At 43.9% G+C, this 21,570-nt stretch overlaps 5 non-coding genes across 5 annotated transcripts; all 5 read right to left on the bottom strand.

The window, feature by feature from the left end:
• Positions 1-463: 463 nt before the first annotated feature.
• LOC138286060 (small nucleolar RNA U3) lies at positions 464-681 on the bottom strand. The gene has a single exon (XR_011201756.1). It is a non-coding gene; the product is annotated as a small nucleolar RNA U3 (small nucleolar RNA).
• Positions 682-4,775: 4,094 nt separating this feature from the next.
• LOC138286130 (small nucleolar RNA U3) lies at positions 4,776-4,993 on the bottom strand. The gene has a single exon (XR_011201824.1). It is a non-coding gene; the product is annotated as a small nucleolar RNA U3 (small nucleolar RNA).
• Positions 4,994-9,108: 4,115 nt separating this feature from the next.
• On the bottom strand, positions 9,109-9,326 carry LOC138286061 (small nucleolar RNA U3). Its single transcript, XR_011201757.1, has one exon. It is a non-coding gene; the product is annotated as a small nucleolar RNA U3 (small nucleolar RNA).
• A 4,123-nt stretch (positions 9,327-13,449) lies between these two features.
• Positions 13,450-13,667, bottom strand: LOC138286062 (small nucleolar RNA U3). The gene has a single exon (XR_011201758.1). It is a non-coding gene; the product is annotated as a small nucleolar RNA U3 (small nucleolar RNA).
• A 4,121-nt stretch (positions 13,668-17,788) lies between these two features.
• LOC138286063 (small nucleolar RNA U3) lies at positions 17,789-18,006 on the bottom strand. The gene has a single exon (XR_011201759.1). It is a non-coding gene; the product is annotated as a small nucleolar RNA U3 (small nucleolar RNA).
• Between the last annotated feature and the right edge of the window lie 3,564 nt (positions 18,007-21,570).

A 21,570-nucleotide genomic window follows, 5' to 3' on the forward strand; every position in this document is an offset into this window, starting at 1 on the left:
ACCCATGGCAGCGCAAGTCGCTGCCTTGCGTTACTGTTTGCCGGGAAGGCGTTCCATGGGTAGGGAGTGGGTGATCTTAGGCATCCACCCATGCTCTTTCATGCATTCCCAGATTTACTAAGAGTAGTAAACCTGGGAACGCGTACGCCTTCCCAACTGAGGAGCAACAAGGAGAAATATCTTTGTTTCTCTACGTTTTATCCTCAAGTTGTCCTGCTGAGTTGCGTAAAAGGTGAGTAAATCTTCCCCTTCCTCGGGTCCATTTGAAAAGACCCTCTTTACTTAAATGTACCAAATTACGATTAGAAAGACCGTTTGAAAAGCTCAGTTTATAAAAGAAAGCCCCCAAAAAGCCCAAAAGAGGTGATTGCAAATACAAGTCAAGTGAGAATCTGGCAACCATCAAATATCCAAGAAAAGAAGTTTAAAATGCTGTACTCTCTTAAACTGAAACAAGAAGCTAACCACTCAGTTTGTGTTTCCTTCCTCCAGTTCTTCGTAAAAGAAGAGAGGAACGTTCATCAATAGCAGACAGCAGCTGCACAAATGCAACACTGTCCACTGGCTTCGCGCTCAGAAGAAAACACTACAACTCTTCCTCGTGGTTAGCGAAGACCAGACACTTTCGAACACATTTCCTCAGTTAAAAACTATAGAAATGATCCCTGAAAGTATAGTCTTGCCTGAACCACTTCCAGCTCACACAGACAGAAAAAGTGGAAACCCTTCTTACCTACAGTAAGCACCTGTTGGGCATCAAGTCAAAAAACATATAAATATATAGATAAGACCACAAAATAGCATTCAGCAGATGCGCGTGCATTTCTGTGCAAGAAAGAGTTCTCCCTAGAACTCGGGTGACACAATGCTTTAAAAATTTGCATATCAGAAATCAGCCACCAATCAAATTCAGCCTGCCTTTTCCCGGCCCTGTCTCACACACAGACACACACACACACACAGGTTACCTGTTGGCTGCCCCTGAAACAGACAGAGGACTACAGTATGAAAGTTAAAGTTCAAACAGGTAAAGAAACGGCAGCCATACTTTCCTTTCCTGCTCTCGTTTACCGCAACAAACACATTTTAACTTGTTTAAAAAGTAAGAGAAACAGTTGGTAAACTCACAAAAAAGACAGTCTACCGTTACTTCCAGAGCTTTCGGCACTGCACTAAATGACAATTATTACCATTTCAAGATGGCTACGCATTATCAGACTGCACGAAGTGGGTGCATTTTACTGGAGATCGGACAGAATCACCAGAGCGCTTACTCTGTTCAAGTAAAGCAGCACACACTTGCCCTCTGAGTTCACATCATACTGTGCTGAAAGTGTAGGTGGTGAAAACACTGGGAATTATTCTTGTTCACAGCCTTCATTTTGAAGCTCAAGCCAAGACATGGATTTCTCTGGTAGTTTCATCCTCAGATATCTTGGTGAGATGTTCAACTTCCTGACGCAAATCGATTTACATGTTAAGAGGCAGAGCATTAATTAGCACTCATTTGGACTACTGCAATGCCTTACACAAGGGAAAATGGGGAAAACTTGAAACAAAACGGCAGGTTCCACAGGATTTTGCAGGAAGACAGTTTTCAATCAGAATATTTGGTTCAGATTATGACCTTTCAATGTGCCGAAAGCGTGATACTGATTGCTAGTGAATGAGAAACGACCTGGTAGGTTTGCAAGTATGGAAACAAAAGGTGTAGCAAGCAACCTACCTTTACATTTTGAAAAGTTGCACCACAGATCAAATGTATGGCAATGTCTTCAATCAGTCTCCCCAAACAAAGTAACTCTCCCCCAGTTCACGTGTAAGACCCTTACAAGGCGATGGCATTCCGCAGGAACCACGGGTTACAACGGAACCTACCACTTTCAGATGAGCTCTGAATACCTGGACATCAAAGAAAGCCTTCACATCAGCAACACCTTGTCCTACCAGCCGCTTTGAACATATGCAGCTTTTCCAGGCCCCATGACTTTTAGGCATCTCTGTATTATAGAAGTATCCAAAACACGGTTTATTTTTCTTGTACAGAAGATTCCGTTCACCGGGGAGTGAATCCTTGTCGGGCCAATTTTGATCCTAGTATTCCTCAGAATAGGAACCGAACATTTCAGTGAATGTATCCGTCATCCAGCCCTTCCTCAAATGAAGAAAGGAACAGCCATCAACAAAAGACAGTTGTTTCATAAATACAACTCTGCCCTTCCTTTCCAGATCAGGGCTTTTCTGCAACAACTCTCTGACACTTACAAACACTGGGGCAGATTTACGACATTTTGGAGCAGGGCAGCACAGCAAGTCACATTGCTGTGCCCTGTGTCAAAGAAAACGGGCAATAATGTGTTATATGTATGCAATACTGTCCTTTTCCACTGCGCTGGAGCCATTTTGACTGCCTAGAGCCAGCGCCGGCAACCTTGCACCATGGTGCAAGGTTGTCTGCGTTGTAGGCAAAATTGTTTTTGTGAAGGAAGAGGCACCTTCCTACACAAAAACAATCTTGGGAGGCTTTTCCCTTTTCCTATGCGTGCTGCAAAACGCAGCACACATAGAAAGGGGAAACAACAAAGAGAAATAAAGATATTTCTCCTCACTGACCCTCCCCTGGGGAGGGGTAAGGTGTTGGTGCATTCCCAGATTTACATGGCTCTGTAAATTTGGGGATGCGTCTAACAACATGGGTGTTGCGTTGGAACACACACTGCAAAGCCCTTGGATCGCCTCCCTAATGCAGAGTAAGCCAGCGCACCGCTTTACAATGCCTTGCCTTAATCACTATCTACGGGACTATTCAAAGCCACGCCAAGTGGCTTTGCGTGATCTCCTAGATATGGTTAAAAGGTCTGACCGCTGTTGCGTCACTAGAAGTCACGCAACTGCAGTGCAAGCCTCTCTTAAATATGCCCCACTAGTTCCAGTTTCTTTCTTCAGAAACTTTTTATAACGCTATGCCACTCTGTTCCAGTGGCACAGGAAGATGTCACAACAGCATTTTTGCTGCCATCTGGCTTAGCTCTCAGATGGTAAGTGATACAGACTTTAAAAACTGCTGCTGTGGTCTATGCCGCTAACTAAAGTATTGCTTCAGCACGACAGGCTCAAGTTGAAGGCGAAAAACAGTCCACATCCCCTCTTCCAGCAGGCTAGAGGGTACCACAATTTAGTCTTACTTTGTTTTTTGTTTTTATATTTACTTATCTATTTATTTCATTATTTTAAAAAAGGACATTGCTGGGAAGGCAGTCGGGCTACGCTCCTGGCTCCTATAAAGCCAAGATTAGGCAAAGTTTTGAAGCACTCAACTGGCCTGCCGCCAGAGCGGAACCTTCTCCAATTCACGCTCTGCCGCCAACCCACCCACCTCGTTTCCCCGGCATTGGGGCATGTTTGAACTCCAAAATGGCGGCCTCCGGGGTTCCACACATTGCAGCTTTACCATTTTCAAGGTACAGGGATTATTCTACTGTTTAAAAGCTGCTGGCATTCCGATTTTCTTCATGAGGCTATCAATCTTGCAGTGTTCTAATATAGCATACGAGAACATTATTAGGGGCCCAAAGGGATCATTAAACGTCTTCTGTTGAGAGTTATTGACAAAAGCGAGGGGACAGGGCATTTAACTAATGTGACAGCAGAGGAACGACGCCTATGCTGACAGCTCAACATTTCGTTCAATGAGGTAAGAATGCTTTAAATTAAACAGGAAAGCCAAAAAAACGACATTTGCTAGAATATTAGACCAGATGGCTTATTCCAACCATTATTTGATTGTTGCAACTTCACTGTCCCCAATGAATCTTAAAAAATTCCAATGTCCTAAGACATCTAGCCCTTGATGTACTAGAGGTTGTGCGAGCGTTCCTGGGAAGCTGAATGATTTTCTGCTGCGCCTACAGGCTTTTATGGTAAGTAATCAGATGCAATCCTTTACGCTTACGTTACTTTGTGCTATGCGAGTCCCCGTGCAACACCTTAGCAAATGCCCAAGACGGCGTTCTTTGTCCTCATCGGTCTAAGATCCTCAACAGCCTTATACATTTTAGGACCTGTGACCAGGGTGTTACTCTTGGTTTTAGTCTAAAAAGACTAACTAGCATTAGAAAGCCCCTTTTTCCCACGTCAATTCGACAGGGCGATAAGCCACTGAGCGGCACTAATTGTGTGGAAGATGTCTAAACTCTAAAAATAGATCAAACATAGAGGCCCAGATTTATGAAACGCTTGCGTTATCACAGCGTAAGGCAACACCAGGGCATCAGTGAGGTTTACTAAACCACGCAAGGCCACCTTGCGTGGCATTGCATGTCTTAATAAATCTAGAGTAACCCATGGCAGCGCAAGTCGCTGCCTTGCGTTACTGTTTGCCGGGAAGGCGTTCCATGGGTAGGGAGTGGGTGATCTTAGGCATCCACCCATGCTCTTTCATGCATTCCCAGATTTACTAAGAGTAGTAAACCTGGGAACGCGTACGCCTTCCCAACTGAGGAGCAACAAGGAGAAATATCTTTGTTTCTCTAGTTGCGTAAAAGGTGAGTAAATCTTCCCCTTCCCCGGGTCCATTTGAAAAGACCCTCTTTACTTAAATGTACCAAATTACGATTAGAAAGACCGTTTGAAAAGCTCAGTTTATAAAAGAAAGCCCCCAAAAAGCTCAAAAGAGGTGATTGCAAATACAAGTCAAGTGAGAATCTGGCAACCATCAAATATCCAAGAAAAGAAGTTTAAAATGCTGTACTCTCTTAAACTGAAACAAGAAGCTAACCACTCAGTTTGTGTTTCCTTCCTCCAGTTCTTCGTAAAAGAAGAGAGGAACGTTCATCAATAGCAGACAGCAGCTGCACAAATGCAACACTGTCCACTGGCTTCGCGCTCAGAAAAAAACACTACAACTCTTCCTCGTGGTTAGCGAAGACCAGACACTTTCGAACACATTTCATCAGTTAAAAACTATAGAAATGATCCCTGAAAGTATAGTCTTGCCTGAACCACTTCCAGCTCACACAGACAGAAAAAGTGGAAACCCTTCTTACCTACAGTAAGCACCTGTTGGGCATCAAGTCAAAAAACATATAAATATATAGATAAGACCACAAAATAGCATTCAGCAGATGCGCGTGCATTTCTGTGCAAGAAAGAGTTCTCCCTAGAACTCGGGTGACACAATGCTTTAAAAATTTGCATATCAGAAATCAGCCACCAATCAAATTCAGCCTGCCTTTTCCCGGCCCTGTCTCACACACAGACACACACACACACACAGGTTACCTGTTGGCTGCCCCTGAAACAGACAGAGGACTACAGTATGAAAGTTAAAGTTCAAACAGGTAAAGAAACGGCAGCCATACTTTCCTTTCCTGCTCTCGTTTACCGCAACAAACACATTTTAACTTGTTTAAAAAGTAAGAGAAACAGTTGGTAAACTCACAAAAAAGACAGTCTACCGTTACTTCCAGAGCTTTCGGCACTGCACTAAATGACAATTATTACCATTTCAAGATGGCTACGCATTATCAGACTGCACGAAGTGGGTGCATTTTACTGGAGATCGGACAGAATCACCAGAGCGCTTACTCTGTTCAAGTAAAGCAGCACACACTTGCCCTCTGAGTTCACATCATACTGTGCTGAAAGTGTAGGTGGTGAAAACACTGGGAATTATTCTTGTTCACAGCCTTCATTTTGAAGCTCGAGCCAAGACATGGATTTCTCTGGTAGTTTCATCCTCAGATATCTTGGTGAGATGTTCAACTTCCTGACGCAAATCGATTTACATGTTAAGAGGCAGAGCATTAATTAGCACTCATTTGGACTACTGCAATGCCTTACACAAGGGAAAATGGGGAAAACTTGAAACAAAACGGCAGGTTCCACAGGATTTTGCAGGAAGACAGTTTTCAATCAGAATATTTGGTTCAGATTATGACCTTTCAATGTGCCGAAAGCGTGATACTGATTGCTAGTGAATGAGAAACGACCTGGTAGGTTTGCAAGTATGGAAACAAAAGGTGTAGCAAGCAACCTACCTTTACATTTTGAAAAGTTGCACCACAGATCAAATGTATGGCAATGTCTTCAATCAGTCTCCCCAAACAAAGTAACTCTCCCCCAGTTCACGTGTAAGACCCTTACAAGGCGATGGCATTCCGCAGGAACCACGGGTTACAACGGAACCTACCACTTTCAGATGAGCTCTGAATACCTGGACATCAAAGAAAGCCTTCACATCAGCAACACCTTGTCCTACCAGCCGCTTTGAACATATGCAGCTTTTCCAGGCCCCATGACTTTTAGGCATCTCTGTATTATAGAAGTATCCAAAACACGGTTTATTTTTCTTGTACAGAAGATTCCGTTCACCGGGGAGTGAATCCTTGTCGGGACAATTTTGATCCTAGTATTCTTCAGAATAGGAACCGAACATTTCAGTGAATGTATCCGTCATCCAGCCCTTCCTCAAATGAAGAAAGGAACAGCCATCAACAAAAGACAGTTGTTTCATAAATACAACTCTGCCCTTCCTTTCCAGATCAGGGCTTTTCTGCAACAACTCTCTGACACTTACAAACACTGGGGCAGATTTACGACATTTTGGCGCAGGGCAGCACAGCAAGTCACATTGCTGTGCCCTGTGTCAAAGAAAACGGGCAATAATGTGTTATATGTATGCAATACTGTCCTTTTCCACTGCGCTGGAGCCATTTTGACTGCCTAGAGCCAGCGCCGGCAACCTTGCACCATGGTGCAAGGTTGTCTGCGTTGTAGGCAAAATTGTTTTTGTGAAGGAAGAGGCACCTTCCTACACAAAAACAATCTTGGGAGGCTTTTCCCTTTTCCTATGCGTGCTGCAAAACGCAGCACACATAGAAAGGGGAAACAACAAAGAGAAATAAAGATATTTCTCCTCACTGACCCTCCCCTGGGGAGGGGTAAGGTGTTGGTGCATTCCCAGATTTACATGGCTCTGTAAATTTGGGGATGCGTCTAACAACATGGGTGTTGCGTTGGAACACACACTGCAAAGCCCTTGGATCGCCTCCCTAATGCAGAGTAAGCCAGCGCACCGCTTTACAATGCCTTGCCTTAATCACTATCTACGGGACTATTCAAAGCCACGCCAAGTGGCTTTGCGTGATCTCCTAGATATGGTTAAAAGGTCTGACCGCTGTTGCGTCACTAGAAGTCACGCAACTGCAGTGCAAGCCTCTCTTAAATATGCCCCACTAGTTCCAGTTTCTTTCTTCAGAAACTTTTTATAACGCTATGCCACTCTGTTCCAGTGGCACAGGAAGATGTCACAACAGCATTTTTGCTGCCATCTGGCTTAGCTCTCAGATGGTAAGTGATACAGACTTTAAAAACTGCTGCTGTGGTCTATGCCGCTAACTAAAGTATTGCTTCAGCACGACAGGCTCAAGTTGAAGGCGAAAAACAGTCCACATCCCCTCTTCCAGCAGGCTAGAGGGTACCACAATTTAGTCTTACTTTGTTTTTTGTTTTTATATTTACTTATCTATTTATTTCATTATTTTAAAAAAGGACATTGCTGGGAAGGCAGTCGGGCTACGCTCCTGGCTCCTATAAAGCCAAGATTAGGCAAAGTTTTGAAGCACTCAACTGGCCTGCCGCCAGAGCGGAACCTTCTCCAATTCACGCTCTGCCGCCAACCCACCCACCTCGTTTCCCCGGCATTGGGGCATGTTTGAACTCCAAAATGGCGGCCTCCGGGGTTCCACACATTGCAGCTTTACCATTTTCAAGGTACAGGGATTATTCTACTGTTTAAAAGCTGCTGGCATTCCGATTTTCTTCATGAGGCTATCAATCTTGCAGTGTTCTAATATAGCATACGAGAACATTATTAGGGGCCCAAAGGGATCATTAAACGTCTTCTGTTGAGAGTTATTGACAAAAGCGAGGGGACAGGGCATTTAACTAATGTGACAGCAGAGGAACGACGCCTATGCTGACAGCTCAACATTTCGTTCAATGAGGTAAGAATGCTTTAAATTAAACAGGAAAGCCAAAAAAACGACATTTGCTAGAATATTAGACCAGATGGCTTATTCCAACCATTATTTGATTGTTGCAACTTCACTGTCCCCAATGAATCTTAAAAAATTCCAATGTCCTAAGACATCTAGCCCTTGATGTACTAGAGGTTGTGCGAGCGTTCCTGGGAAGCTGAATGATTTTCTGCTGCGCCTACAGGCTTTTATGGTAAGTAATCAGATGCAATCCTTTACGCTTACGTTACTTTGTGCTATGCGAGTCCCCGTGCAACACCTTAGCAAATGCCCAAGACGGCGTTCTTTGTCCTCATCGGTCTAAGATCCTCAACAGCCTTATACATTTTAGGACCTGTGACCAGGGTGTTACTCTTGGTTTTAGTCTAAAAAGACTAACTAGCATTAGAAAGCCCCTTTTCCCCACGTCAATTCGACAGGGCGATAAGCCACTGAGCGGCACTAATTGTGTGGAAGATGTCTAAACTCTAAAAATAGATCAAACATAGAGGCCCAGATTTATGAAACGCTTGCGTTATCACAGCGTAAGGCAACACCAGGGCATCAGTGAGGTTTACTAAACCACGCAAGGCCACCTTGCGTGGCATTGCATGTCTTAATAAATCTAGAGTAACCCATGGCAGCGCAAGTCGTTGCCTTGCGTTACTGTTTGCCGGGAAGGCGTTCCATGGGTAGGGAGTGGGTGATCTTAGGCATCCACCCATGCTCTTTCATGCATTCCCAGATTTACTAAGAGTAGTAAACCTGGGAACGCGTACGCCTTCCCAACTGAGGAGCAACAAGGAGAAATATCTTTGTTTCTCTACGTTTTATCCTCAAGTTGTCCTGCTGAGTTGCGTAAGAGGTGAGTAAATCTTCCCCGGGTCCATTTGAAAAGACCCTCCTTACTTAAATGTACCAAATTACGATTAGAAAGACAGTTTGAAAAGCTCAGTTTATAAAAGAAAGCCCCAAAAAAGCCCAAAAGAGGTGATTGCAAATACAAGTCAAGTGAGAATCTGGCAACCATCAAATATCCAAGAAAAGAAGTTTAAAATGCTGTACTCTCTTAAACTGAAACAAGAAGCTAACCACTCAGTTTGTGTTTCCTTCCTCCAGTTCTTCGTAAAAGAAGAGAGGAACGTTCATCAATAGCAGACAGCAGCTGCACAAATGCAACACTGTCCACTGGCTTCGCGCTCAGAAGAAAACACTACAACTCTTCCTCGTGGTTAGCGAAGACCAGACACTTTCGAACACATTTCCTCAGTTAAAAACTATAGAAATGATCCCTGAAAGTATAGTCTTGCCTGAACCACTTCCAGCTCACACAGACAGAAAAAGTGGAAACCCTTCTTACCTACAGTAAGCACCTGTTGGGCATCAAGTCAAAAAACATATAAATATATAGATAAGACCACAAAATAGCATTCAGCAGATGCGCGTGCATTTCTGTGCAAGAAAGAGTTCTCCCTAGAACTCGGGTGACACAATGCTTTAAAAATTTGCATATCAGAAATCAGCCACCAATCAAATTCAGCCTGCCTTTTCCCGGCCCTGTCTCACACACAGACACACACACACACACACAGGTTACCTGTTGGCTGCTCCTGAAACAGACAGAGGACTACAGTATGAAAGTTAAAGTTCAAACAGGTAAAGAAACGGCAGCCATACTTTCCTTTCCTGCTCTCGTTTACCGCAACAAACACATTTTAACTTGTTTAAAAAGTAAGAGAAACAGTTGGTAAACTCACAAAAAAGACAGTCTACCGTTACTTCCAGAGCTTTCGGCACTGCACTAAATGACAATTATTACCATTTCAAGATGGCTACGCATTATCAGACTGCACGAAGTGGGTGAATTTTACTGGAGATCGGACAGAATCACCAGAGCGCTTACTCTGTTCAAGTAAAGCAGCACACACTTGCCCTCTGAGTTCACATCATACTGTGCTGAAAGTGTAGGTGGTGAAAACACTGGGAATTATTCTTGTTCACAGCCTTCATTTTGAAGCTCAAGCCAAGACATGGATTTCTCTGGTAGTGTCATCCTCAGATATCTTGGTGAGATGTTCAACTTCCTGACGCAAATCGATTTACATGTTAAGAGGCAGAGCATTAATTAGCACTCATTTGGACTACTGCAATGCCTTACACAAGGGAAAATGGGGAAAACTTGAAACAAAACGGCAGGTTCCACAGGATTTTGCAGGAAGACAGTTTTCAATCAGAATATTTGGTTCAGATTATGACCTTTCAATGTGCCGAAAGCGTGATACTGATTGCTAGTGAATGAGAAACGACCTGGTAGGTTTGCAAGTATGGAAACAAAAGGTGTAGCAAGCAACCTACCTTTACATTTTGAAAAGTTGCACCACAGATCAAATGTATGGCAATGTCTTTAATCAGTCTCCCCAAACAAAGTAACTCTCACCCAGTTCACGTGTAAGACCCTTACAAGGCGATGGCATTCCGCAGGAACCACGGGTTACAACGGAACCTACCACTTTCAGATGAGCTCTGAATACCTGGACATCAAAGAAAGCCTTCACATCAGCAACACCTTGTCCTACCAGCCGCTTTGAACATATGCAGCTTTTCCAGGCCCCATGACTTTTAGGCATCTCTGTATTATAGAAGTATCCAAAACACGGTTTATTTTTCTTGTACAGAAGATTCCGTTCACCGGGGAGTGAATCCTTGTCGGGCCAATTTTGATCCTAGTATTCTTCAGAATAGGAACCGAACATTTCAGTGAATGTATCCGTCATCCAGCCCTTCCTCAAATGAAGAAAGGAACAGCCATCAACAAAAGACAGTTGTTTCATAAATACAACTCTGCCCTTCCTTTCCAGATCAGGGCTTTTCTGCAACAACTCTCTGACACTTACAAACACTGGGGCAGATTTACGAAATTTTGGCGCAGGGCAGCACAGCAAGTCACATTGCTGTGCCCTGTGTCAAAGAAAACGGGCAATAATGTGTTATATGTATGCAATACTGTCCTTTTCCACTGCGCTGGAGCCATTTTGACTGCCTAGAGCCAGCGCCGGCAACCTTGCACCATGGTGCAAGGTTGTCTGCGTTGTAGGCAAAATTGTTTTTGTGAAGGAAGAGGCACCTTCCTACACAAAAACAATCTTGGGAGGCTTTTCCCTTTTCCTATGCGTGCTGCAAAACGCAGCACACATAGAAAGGGGAAACAACAAAGAGAAATAAAGATATTTCTCCTCACTGACCCTCCCCTGGGGAGGGGTAAGGTGTTGGTGCATTCCCAGATTTACATGGCTCTGTAAATTTGGGGATGCGTCTAACAACATGGGTGTTGCGTTGGAACACACACTGCAAAGCCCTTGGATCGCCTCCCTAATGCAGAGTAAGCCAGCGCACCGCTTTACAATGCCTTGCCTTAATCACTATCTACGGGACTATTCAAAGCCACGCCAAGTGGCTTTGCGTGATCTCCTAGATATGGTTAAAAGGTCTGACCGCTGTTGCGTCACTAGAAGTCACGCAACTGCAGTGCAAGCCTCTCTTAAATATGCCCCACTAGTTCCAGTTTCTTTCTTCAGAAACTTTTTATAACGCTATGCCACTCTGTTCCAGTGGCACAGGAAGATGTCACAACAGCATTTTTGCTGCCATCTGGCTTAGCTCTCAGATGGTAAGTGATACAGACTTTAAAAACTGCTGCTGTGGTCTATGCCGCTAACTAAAGTATTGCTTCAGCACGACAGGCTCAAGTTGAAGGCGAAAAACAGTCCACATCCCCTCTTCCAGCAGGCTAGAGGGTACCACAATTTAGTCTTACTTTGTTTTTTGTTTTTATATTTACTTATCTATTTATTTCATTATTTTAAAAAAGGACATTGCTGGGAAGGCAGTCGGGCTACGCTCCTGGCTCCTATAAAGCCAAGATTAGGCAAAGTTTTGAAGCACTCAACTGGCCTGCCGCCAGAGCGGAACCTTCTCCAATTCACGCTCTGCCGCCAACCCACCCACCTCGTTTCCCCGGCATTGGGGCATGTTTGAACTCCAAAATGGCGGCCTCCGGGGTTCCACACATTGCAGCTTTACCATTTTCAAGGTACAGGGATTATTCTACTGTTTAAAAGCTGCTGGCATTCCGATTTTCTTCATGAGGCTATCAATCTTGCAGTGTTCTAATATAGCATACGAGAACATTATTAGGGGCCCAAAGGGATCATTAAACGTCTTCTGTTGAGAGTTATTGACAAAAGCGAGGGGACAGGGCATTTAACTAATGTGACAGCAGAGGAACGACGCCTATGCTGACAGCTCAACATTTCGTTCAATGAGGTAAGAATGCTTTAAATTAAACAGGAAAGCCAAAAAAACGACATTTGCTAGAATATTAGACCAGATGGCTTATTCCAACCATTATTTGATTGTTGCAACTTCACTGTCCCCAATGAATCTTAAAAAATTCCAATGTCCTAAGACATCTAGCCCTTGATGTACTAGAGGTTGTGCGAGCGTTCCTGGGAAGCTGAATGATTTTCTGCTGCGCCTACAGGCTTTTATGGTAAGTAATCAGATGCAATCCTTTACGCTTACGTTACTTTGTGCTATGCGAGTCCCCGTGCAACACCTTAGCAAATGCCCAAGACGGCGTTCTTTGTCCTCATCGGTCTAAGATCCTCAACAGCCTTATACATTTTAGGACCTGTGACCAGGGTGTTACTCTTGGTTTTAGTCTAAAAAGACTAACTAGCATTAGAAAGCCCCTTTTTCCCACGTCAATTCGACAGGGCGATAAGCCACTGAGCGGCACTAATTGTGTGGAAGATGTCTAAACTCTAAAAATAGATCAAACATAGAGGCCCAGATTTATGAAACGCTTGCGTTATCACAGCGTAAGGCAACACCAGGGCATCAGTGAGGTTTACTAAACCACGCAAGGCCACCTTGCGTGGCATTGCATGTCTTAATAAATCTAGAGTAACCCATGGCAGCGCAAGTCGCTGCCTTGCGTTACTGTTTGCCGGGAAGGCGTTCCATGGGTAGGGAGTGGGTGATCTTAGGCATCCACCCATGCTCTTTCATGCATTCCCAGATTTACTAAGAGTAGTAAACCTGGGAACGCGTACGCCTTCCCAACTGAGGAGCAACAAGGAGAAATATCTTTGTTTCTCTACGTTTTATCCTCAAGTTGTCCTGCTAAGTTGCGTAAAAGGTGAGTAAATCTTCCCCTTCCCCGGGTCCATTTGAAAAGACCCTCTTTACTTAAATGTACCAAATTACGATTAGAAAGACCGTTTGAAAAGCTCAGTTTATAAAAGAAAGCCCCCAAAAAGCTCAAAAGAGGTGATTGCAAATACAAGTCAAGTGAGAATCTGGCAACCATCAAATATCCAAGAAAAGAAGTTTAAAATGCTGTACTCTCTTAAACTGAAACAAGAAGCTAACCACTCAGTTTGTGTTTCCTTCCTCCAGTTCTTCGTAAAAGAAGAGAGGAACGTTCATCAATAGCAGACAGCAGCTGCACAAATGCAACACTGTCCACTGGCTTCGCGCTCAGAAGAAAACACTACAACTCTTCCTCGTGGTTAGCGAAGACCAGACACTTTCGAACACATTTCCTCAGTTAAAAACTATAGAAATGATCCCTGAAAGTATAGTCTTGCCTGAACCACTTCCAGCTCACACAGACAGAAAAAGTGGAAACCCTTCTTACCTACAGTAAGCACCTGTTGGGCATCAAGTCAAAAAACATATAAATATATAGATAAGACCACAAAATAGCATTCAGCAGATGCGCGTGCATTTCTGTGCAAGAAAGAGTTCTCCCTAGAACTCGGGTGACACAATGCTTTAAAAATTTGCATATCAGAAATCAGCCACCAATCAAATTCAGCCTGCCTTTTCCCGGCCCTGTCTCACACACAGACACACACACACACACAGGTTACCTGTTGGCTGCCCCTGAAACAGACAGAGGACTACAGTATGAAAGTTAAAGTTCAAACAGGTAAAGAAACGGCAGCCATACTTTCCTTTCCTGCTCTCGTTTACCGCAACAAACACATTTTAACTTGTTTAAAAAGTAAGAGAAACAGTTGGTAAACTCACAAAAAAGACAGTCTACCGTTACTTCCAGAGCTTTCGGCACTGCACTAAATGACAATTATTACCATTTCAAGATGGCTACGCATTATCAGACTGCACGAAGTGGGTGCATTTTACTGGAGATCGGACAGAATCACCAGAGCGCTTACTCTGTTCAAGTAAAGCAGCACACACTTGCCCTCTGAGTTCACATCATACTGTGCTGAAAGTGTAGGTGGTGAAAACACTGGGAATTATTCTTGTTCACAGCCTTCATTTTGAAGCTCGAGCCAAGACATGGATTTCTCTGGTAGTTTCATCCTCAGATATCTTGGTGAGATGTTCAACTTCCTGACGCAAATCGATTTACATGTTAAGAGGCAGAGCATTAATTAGCACTCATTTGGACTACTGCAATGCCTTACACAAGGGAAAATGGGGAAAACTTGAAACAAAACGGCAGGTTCCACAGGATTTTGCAGGAAGACAGTTTTCAATCAGAATATTTGGTTCAGATTATGACCTTTCAATGTGCCGAAAGCGTGATACTGATTGCTAGTGAATGAGAAACGACCTGGTAGGTTTGCAAGTATGGAAACAAAAGGTGTAGCAAGCAACCTACCTTTACATTTTGAAAAGTTGCACCACAGATCAAATGTATGGCAATGTCTTCAATCAGTCTCCCCAAACAAAGTAACTCTCCCCCAGTTCACGTGTAAGACCCTTACAAGGCGATGGCATTCCGCAGGAACCACGGGTTACAACGGAACCTACCACTTTCAGATGAGCTCTGAATACCTGGACATCAAAGAAAGCCTTCACATCAGCAACACCTTGTCCTACCAGCCGCTTTGAACATATGCAGCTTTTCCAGGCCCCATGACTTTTAGGCATCTCTGTATTATAGAAGTATCCAAAACACGGTTTATTTTTCTTGTACAGAAGATTCCGTTCACCGGGGAGTGAATCCTTGTCGGGACAATTTTGATCCTAGTATTCTTCAGAATAGGAACCGAACATTTCAGTGAATGTATCCGTCATCCAGCCCTTCCTCAAATGAAGAAAGGAACAGCCATCAACAAAAGACAGTTGTTTCATAAATACAACTCTGCCCTTCCTTTCCAGATCAGGGCTTTTCTGCAACAACTCTCTGACACTTACAAACACTGGGGCAGATTTACGACATTTTGGCGCAGGGCAGCACAGCAAGTCACATTGCTGTGCCCTGTGTCAAAGAAAACGGGCAATAATGTGTTATATGTATGCAATACTGTCCTTTTCCACTGCGCTGGAGCCATTTTGACTGCCTAGAGCCAGCGCCGGCAACCTTGCACCATGGTGCAAGGTTGTCTGCGTTGTAGGCAAAATTGTTTTTGTGAAGGAAGAGGCACCTTCCTACACAAAAACAATCTTGGGAGGCTTTTCCCTTTTCCTATGCGTGCTGCAAAACGCAGCACACATAGAAAGGGGAAACAACAAAGAGAAATAAAGATATTTCTCCTCACTGACCCTCCCCTGGGGAGGGGTAAGGTGTTGGTGCATTCCCAGATTTACATGGCTCTGTAAATTTGGGGATGCGTCTAACAACATGGGTGTTGCGTTGGAACACACACTGCAAAGCCCTTGGATCGCCTCCCTAATGCAGAGTAAGCCAGCGCACCGCTTTACAATGCCTTGCCTTAATCACTATCTACGGGACTATTCAAAGCCACGCCAAGTGGCTTTGCGTGATCTCCTAGATATGGTTAAAAGGTCTGACCGCTGTTGCGTCACTAGAAGTCACGCAACTGCAGTGCAAGCCTCTCTTAAATATGCCCCACTAGTTCCAGTTTCTTTCTTCAGAAACTTTTTATAACGCTATGCCACTCTGTTCCAGTGGCACAGGAAGATGTCACAACAGCATTTTTGCTGCCATCTGGCTTAGCTCTCAGATGGTAAGTGATACAGACTTTAAAAACTGCTGCTGTGGTCTATGCCGCTAACTAAAGTATTGCTTCAGCACGACAGGCTCAAGTTGAAGGCGAAAAACAGTCCACATCCCCTCTTCCAGCAGGCTAGAGGGTACCACAATTTAGTCTTACTTTGTTTTTTGTTTTTATATTTACTTATCTATTTATTTCATTATTTTAAAAAAGGACATTGCTGGGAAGGCAGTCGGGCTACGCTCCTGGCTCCTATAAAGCCAAGATTAGGCAAAGTTTTGAAGCACTCAACTGGCCTGCCGCCAGAGCGGAACCTTCTCCAATTCACGCTCTGCCGCCAACCCACCCACCTCGTTTCCCCAGCATTGGGGCATGTTTGAACTCCAAAATGGCGGCCTCCGGGGTTCCACACATTGCAGCTTTACCATTTTCAAGGTACAGGGATTATTCTACTGTTTAAAAGCTGCTGGCATTCCGATTTTCTTCATGAGGCTATCAATCTTGCAGTGTTCTAATATAGCATACGAGAACATTATTAGGGGCCCAAAGGGATCATTAAACGTCTTCTGTTGAGAGTTATTGACAAAAGCGAGGGGACAGGGCATTTAACTAATGTGACAGCAGAGGAACGACGCCTATGCTGACAGCTCAACATTTCGTTCAATGAGGTAAGAATGCTTTAAATTAAACAGGAAAGCCAAAAAAACGACATTTGCTAGAATATTAGACCAGATGGCTTATTCCAACCATTATTTGATTGTTGCAACTTCACTGTCCCCAATGAATCTTAAAAAATTCCAATGTCCTAAGACATCTAGCCCTTGATGTACTAGAGGTTGTGCGAGCGTTCCTGGGAAGCTGAATGATTTTCTGCTGCGCCTACAGGCTTTTATGGTAAGTAATCAGATGCAATCCTTTACGCTTACGTTACTTTGTGCTATGCGAGTCCCCGTGCAACACCTTAGCAAATGCCCAAGACGGCGTTCTTTGTCCTCATCGGTCTAAGATCCTCAACAGCCTTATACATTTTAGGACCTGTGACCAGGGTGTTACTCTTGGTTTTAGTCTAAAAAGACTAACTAGCATTAGAAAGCCCCTTTTTCCCACGTCAATTCGACAGGGCGATAAGCCACTGAGCAGCACTAATTGTGTGGAAGATGTCTAAACTCTAAAAATAGATCAAACATAGAGGCCCAGATTTATGAAACGCTTGCGTTATCACAGCGTAAGGCAACACCAGGGCATCAGTGAGGTTTACTAAACCACGCAAGGCCACCTTGCGTGGCATTGCATGTCTTAATAAATCTAGAGTAACCCATGGCAGCGCAAGTCGCTGCCTTGCGTTACTGTTTGCCGGGAAGGCGTTCCATGGGTAGGGAGTGGGTGATCTTAGGCATCCACCCATGCTCTTTCATGCATTCCCAGATTTACTAAGAGTAGTAAACCTGGGAACGCGTACGCCTTCCCAACTGAGGAGCAACAAGGAGAAATATCTTTGTTTCTCTACGTTTTATCCTCAAGTTGTCCTGCTGAGTTGCGTAAAAGGTGAGTAAATCTTCCCCTTCCCCGGGTCCATTTGAAAAGACCCTCTTTACTTAAATGTACCAAATTACGATTAGAAAGACCGTTTGAAAAGCTCAGTTTATAAAAGAAAGCCCCCAAAAAGCTCAAAAGAGGTGATTGCAAATACAAGTCAAGTGAGAATCTGGCAACCATCAAATATCCAAGAAAAGAAGTTTAAAATGCTGTACTCTCTTAAACTGAAACAAGAAGCTAACCACTCAGTTTGTGTTTCCTTCCTCCAGTTCTTCGTAAAAGAAGAGAGGAACGTTCATCAATAGCAGACAGCAGCTGCACAAATGCAACACTGTCCACTGGCTTCGCGCTCAGAAGAAAACACTACAACTCTTCCTCGTGGTTAGCGAAGACCAGACACTTTCGAACACATTTCCTCAGTTAAAAACTATAGAAATGATCCCTGAAAGTATAGTCTTGCCTGAACCACTTCCAGCTCACACAGGCAGAAAAAGTGGAAACCCTTCTTACCTACAGTAAGCACCTGTTGAGCATCAAGTCAAAAAACATATAAATATATAGATAAGACCACAAAATAGCATTCAGCAGATGCGCGTGCATTTCTGTGCAAGAAAGAGTTCTCCCTAGAACTCGGGTGACACAATGCTTTAAAAATTTGCATATCAGAAATCAGCCACCAATCAAATTCAGCCTGCCTTTTCCCGGCCCTGTCTCACACACAGACACACACACACACACAGGTTACCTGTTGGCTGCTCCTGAAACAGACAGAGGACTACAGTATGAAAGTTAAAGTTCAAACAGGTAAAGAAACGGCAGCCATACTTTCCTTTCCTGCTCTCGTTTACCGCAACAAACACATTTTAACTTGTTTAAAAAGTAAGAGAAACAGTTGGTAAACTCACAAAAAAGACAGTCTACCGTTACTTCCAGAGCTTTCGGCACTGCACTAAATGACAATTATTACCATTTCAAGATGGCTACGCATTATCAGACTGCACGAAGTGGGTGAATTTTACTGGAGATCGGACAGAATCACCAGAGCGCTTACTCTGTTCAAGTAAAGCAGCACACACTTGCCCTCTGAGTTCACATCATACTGTGCTGAAAGTGTAGGTGGTGAAAACACTGGGAATTATTCTTGTTCACAGCCTTCATTTTGAAGCTCAAGCCAAGACATGGATTTCTCTGGTAGTTTCATCCTCAGATATCTTGGTGAGATGTTCAACTTCCTGACGCAAATCGATTTACATGTTAAGAGGCAGAGCATTAATTAGCACTCATTTGGACTACTGCAATGCCTTACACAAGGGAAAATGGGGAAAACTTGAAACAAAACGGCAGGTTCCACAGGATTTTGCAGGAAGACAGTTTTCAATCAGAATATTTGGTTCAGATTATGACCTTTCAATGTGCCGAAAGCGTGATACTGATTGCTAGTGAATGAGAAACGACCTGGTAGGTTTGCAAGTATGGAAACAAAAGGTGTAGCAAGCAACCTACCTTTACATTTTGAAAAGTTGCACCACAGATCAAATGTATGGCAATGTCTTCAATCAGTCTCCCCAAACAAAGTAACTCTCCCCCAGTTCACGTGTAAGACCCTTACAAGGCGATGGCATTCCGCAGGAACCACGGGTTACAACGGAACCTACCACTTTCAGATGAGCTCTGAATACCTGGACATCAAAGAAAGCCTTCACATCAGCAACACCTTGTCCTACCAGCCGCTTTGAACATATGCAGCTTTTCCAGGCCCCATGACTTTTAGGCATCTCTGTATTATAGAAGTATCCAAAACACGGTTTATTTTTCTTGTACAGAAGATTCCGTTCACCGGGGAGTGAATCCTTGTCGGGACAATTTTGATCCTAGTATTCTTCAGAATAGGAACCGAACATTTCAGTGAATGTATCCGTCATCCAGCCCTTCCTCAAATGAAGAAAGGAACAGCCATCAACAAAAGACAGTTGTTTCATAAATACAACTCTGCCCTTCCTTTCCAGATCAGGGCTTTTCTGCAACAACTCTCTGACACTTACAAACACTGGGGCAGATTTACGAAATTTTGGCGCAGGGCAGCACAGCAAGTCACATTGCTGTGCCCTGTGTCAAAGAAAACGGGCAATAATGTGTTATATGTATGCAATACTGTCCTTTTCCACTGCGCTGGAGCCATTTTGACTGCCTAGAGCCAGCGCCGGCAACCTTGCACCATGGTGCAAGGTTGTCTGCGTTGTAGGCAAAATTGTTTTTGTGAAGGAAGAGGCACCTTCCTACACAAAAACAATCTTGGGAGGCTTTTCCCTTTTCCTATGCGTGCTGCAAAACGCAGCACACATAGAAAGGGGAAACAACAAAGAGAAATAAAGATATTTCTCCTCACTGACCCTCCCCTGGGGAGGGGTAAGGTGTTGGTGCATTCCCAGATTTACATGGCTCTGTAAATTTGGGGATGCGTCTAACAATATGGGTGTTGCGTTGGAACACACACTGCAAAGCCCTTGGATCGCCTCCCTAATGCAGAGTAAGCCAGCGCACCGCTTTACAATGCCTTGCCTTAATCACTATCTACGGGACTATTCAAAGCCACGCCAAGTGGCTTTGCGTGATCTCCTAGATATGGTTAAAAGGTCTGACCGCTGTTGCGTCACTAGAAGTCACGCAACTGCAGTGCAAGCCTCTCTTAAATATGCCCCACTAGTTCCAGTTTCTTTCTTCAGAAACTTTTTATAACGCTATGCCACTCTGTTCCAGTGGCACAGGAAGATGTCACAACAGCATTTTTGCTGCCATCTGGCTTAGCTCTCAGATGGTAAGTGATACAGACTTTAAAAACTGCTGCTGTGGTCTATGCCGCTAACTAAAGTATTGCTTCAGCACGACAGGCTCAAGTTGAAGGCGAAAAACAGTCCACATCCCCTCTTCCAGCAGGCTAGAGGGTACCACAATTTAGTCTTACTTTGTTTTTTGTTTTTATATTTACTTATCTATTTATTTCATTATTTTAAAAAAGGACATTGCTGGGAAGGCAGTCGGGCTACGCTCCTGGCTCCTATAAAGCCAAGATTAGGCAAAGTTTTGAAGCACTCAACTGGCCTGCCGCCAGAGCGGAACCTTCTCCAATTCACGCTCTGCCGCCAACCCACCCACCTCGTTTCCCCGGCATTGGGGCATGTTTGAACTCCAAAATGGCGGCCTCCGGGGTTCCACACATTGCAGCTTTACCATTTTCAAGGTACAGGGATTATTCTACTGTTTAAAAGCTGCTGGCATTCCGATTTTCTTCATGAGGCTATCAATCTTGCAGTGTTCTAATATAGCATACGAGAACATTATTAGGGGCCCAAAGGGATCATTAAACGTCTTCTGTTGAGAGTTATTGACAAAAGCGAGGGGACAGGGCATTTAACTAATGTGACAGCAGAGGAACGACGCCTATGCTGACAGCTCAACATTTCGTTCAATGAGGTAAGAATGCTTTAAATTAAACAGGAAAGCCAAAAAAACGACATTTGCTAGAATATTAGACCAGATGGCTTATTCCAACCATTATTTGATTGTTGCAACTTCACTGTCCCCAATGAATCTTAAAAAATTCCAATGTCCTAAGACATCTAGCCCTTGATGTACTAGAGGTTGTGCGAGCGTTCCTGGGAAGCTGAATGATTTTCTGCTGCGCCTACAGGCTTTTATGGTAAGTAATCAGATGCAATCCTTTACGCTTACGTTACTTTGTGCTATGCGAGTCCCCGTGCAACACCTTAGCAAATGCCCAAGACGGCGTTCTTTGTCCTCATCGGTCTAAGATCCTCAACAGCCTTATACATTTTAGGACCTGTGACCAGGGTGTTACTCTTGGTTTTAGTCTAAAAAGACTAACTAGCATTAGAAAGCCCCTTTTTCCCACGTCAATTCGACAGGGCGATAAGCCACTGAGCGGCACTAATTGTGTGGAAGATGTCTAAACTCTAAAAATAGATCAAACATAGAGGCCCAGATTTATGAAACGCTTGCGTTAT

Source organism: Pleurodeles waltl, chromosome 3_1 (assembly GCF_031143425.1).
Source record: "Pleurodeles waltl isolate 20211129_DDA chromosome 3_1, aPleWal1.hap1.20221129, whole genome shotgun sequence".
Taxonomy (NCBI): Eukaryota; Metazoa; Chordata; class Amphibia; order Caudata; family Salamandridae; genus Pleurodeles; species Pleurodeles waltl.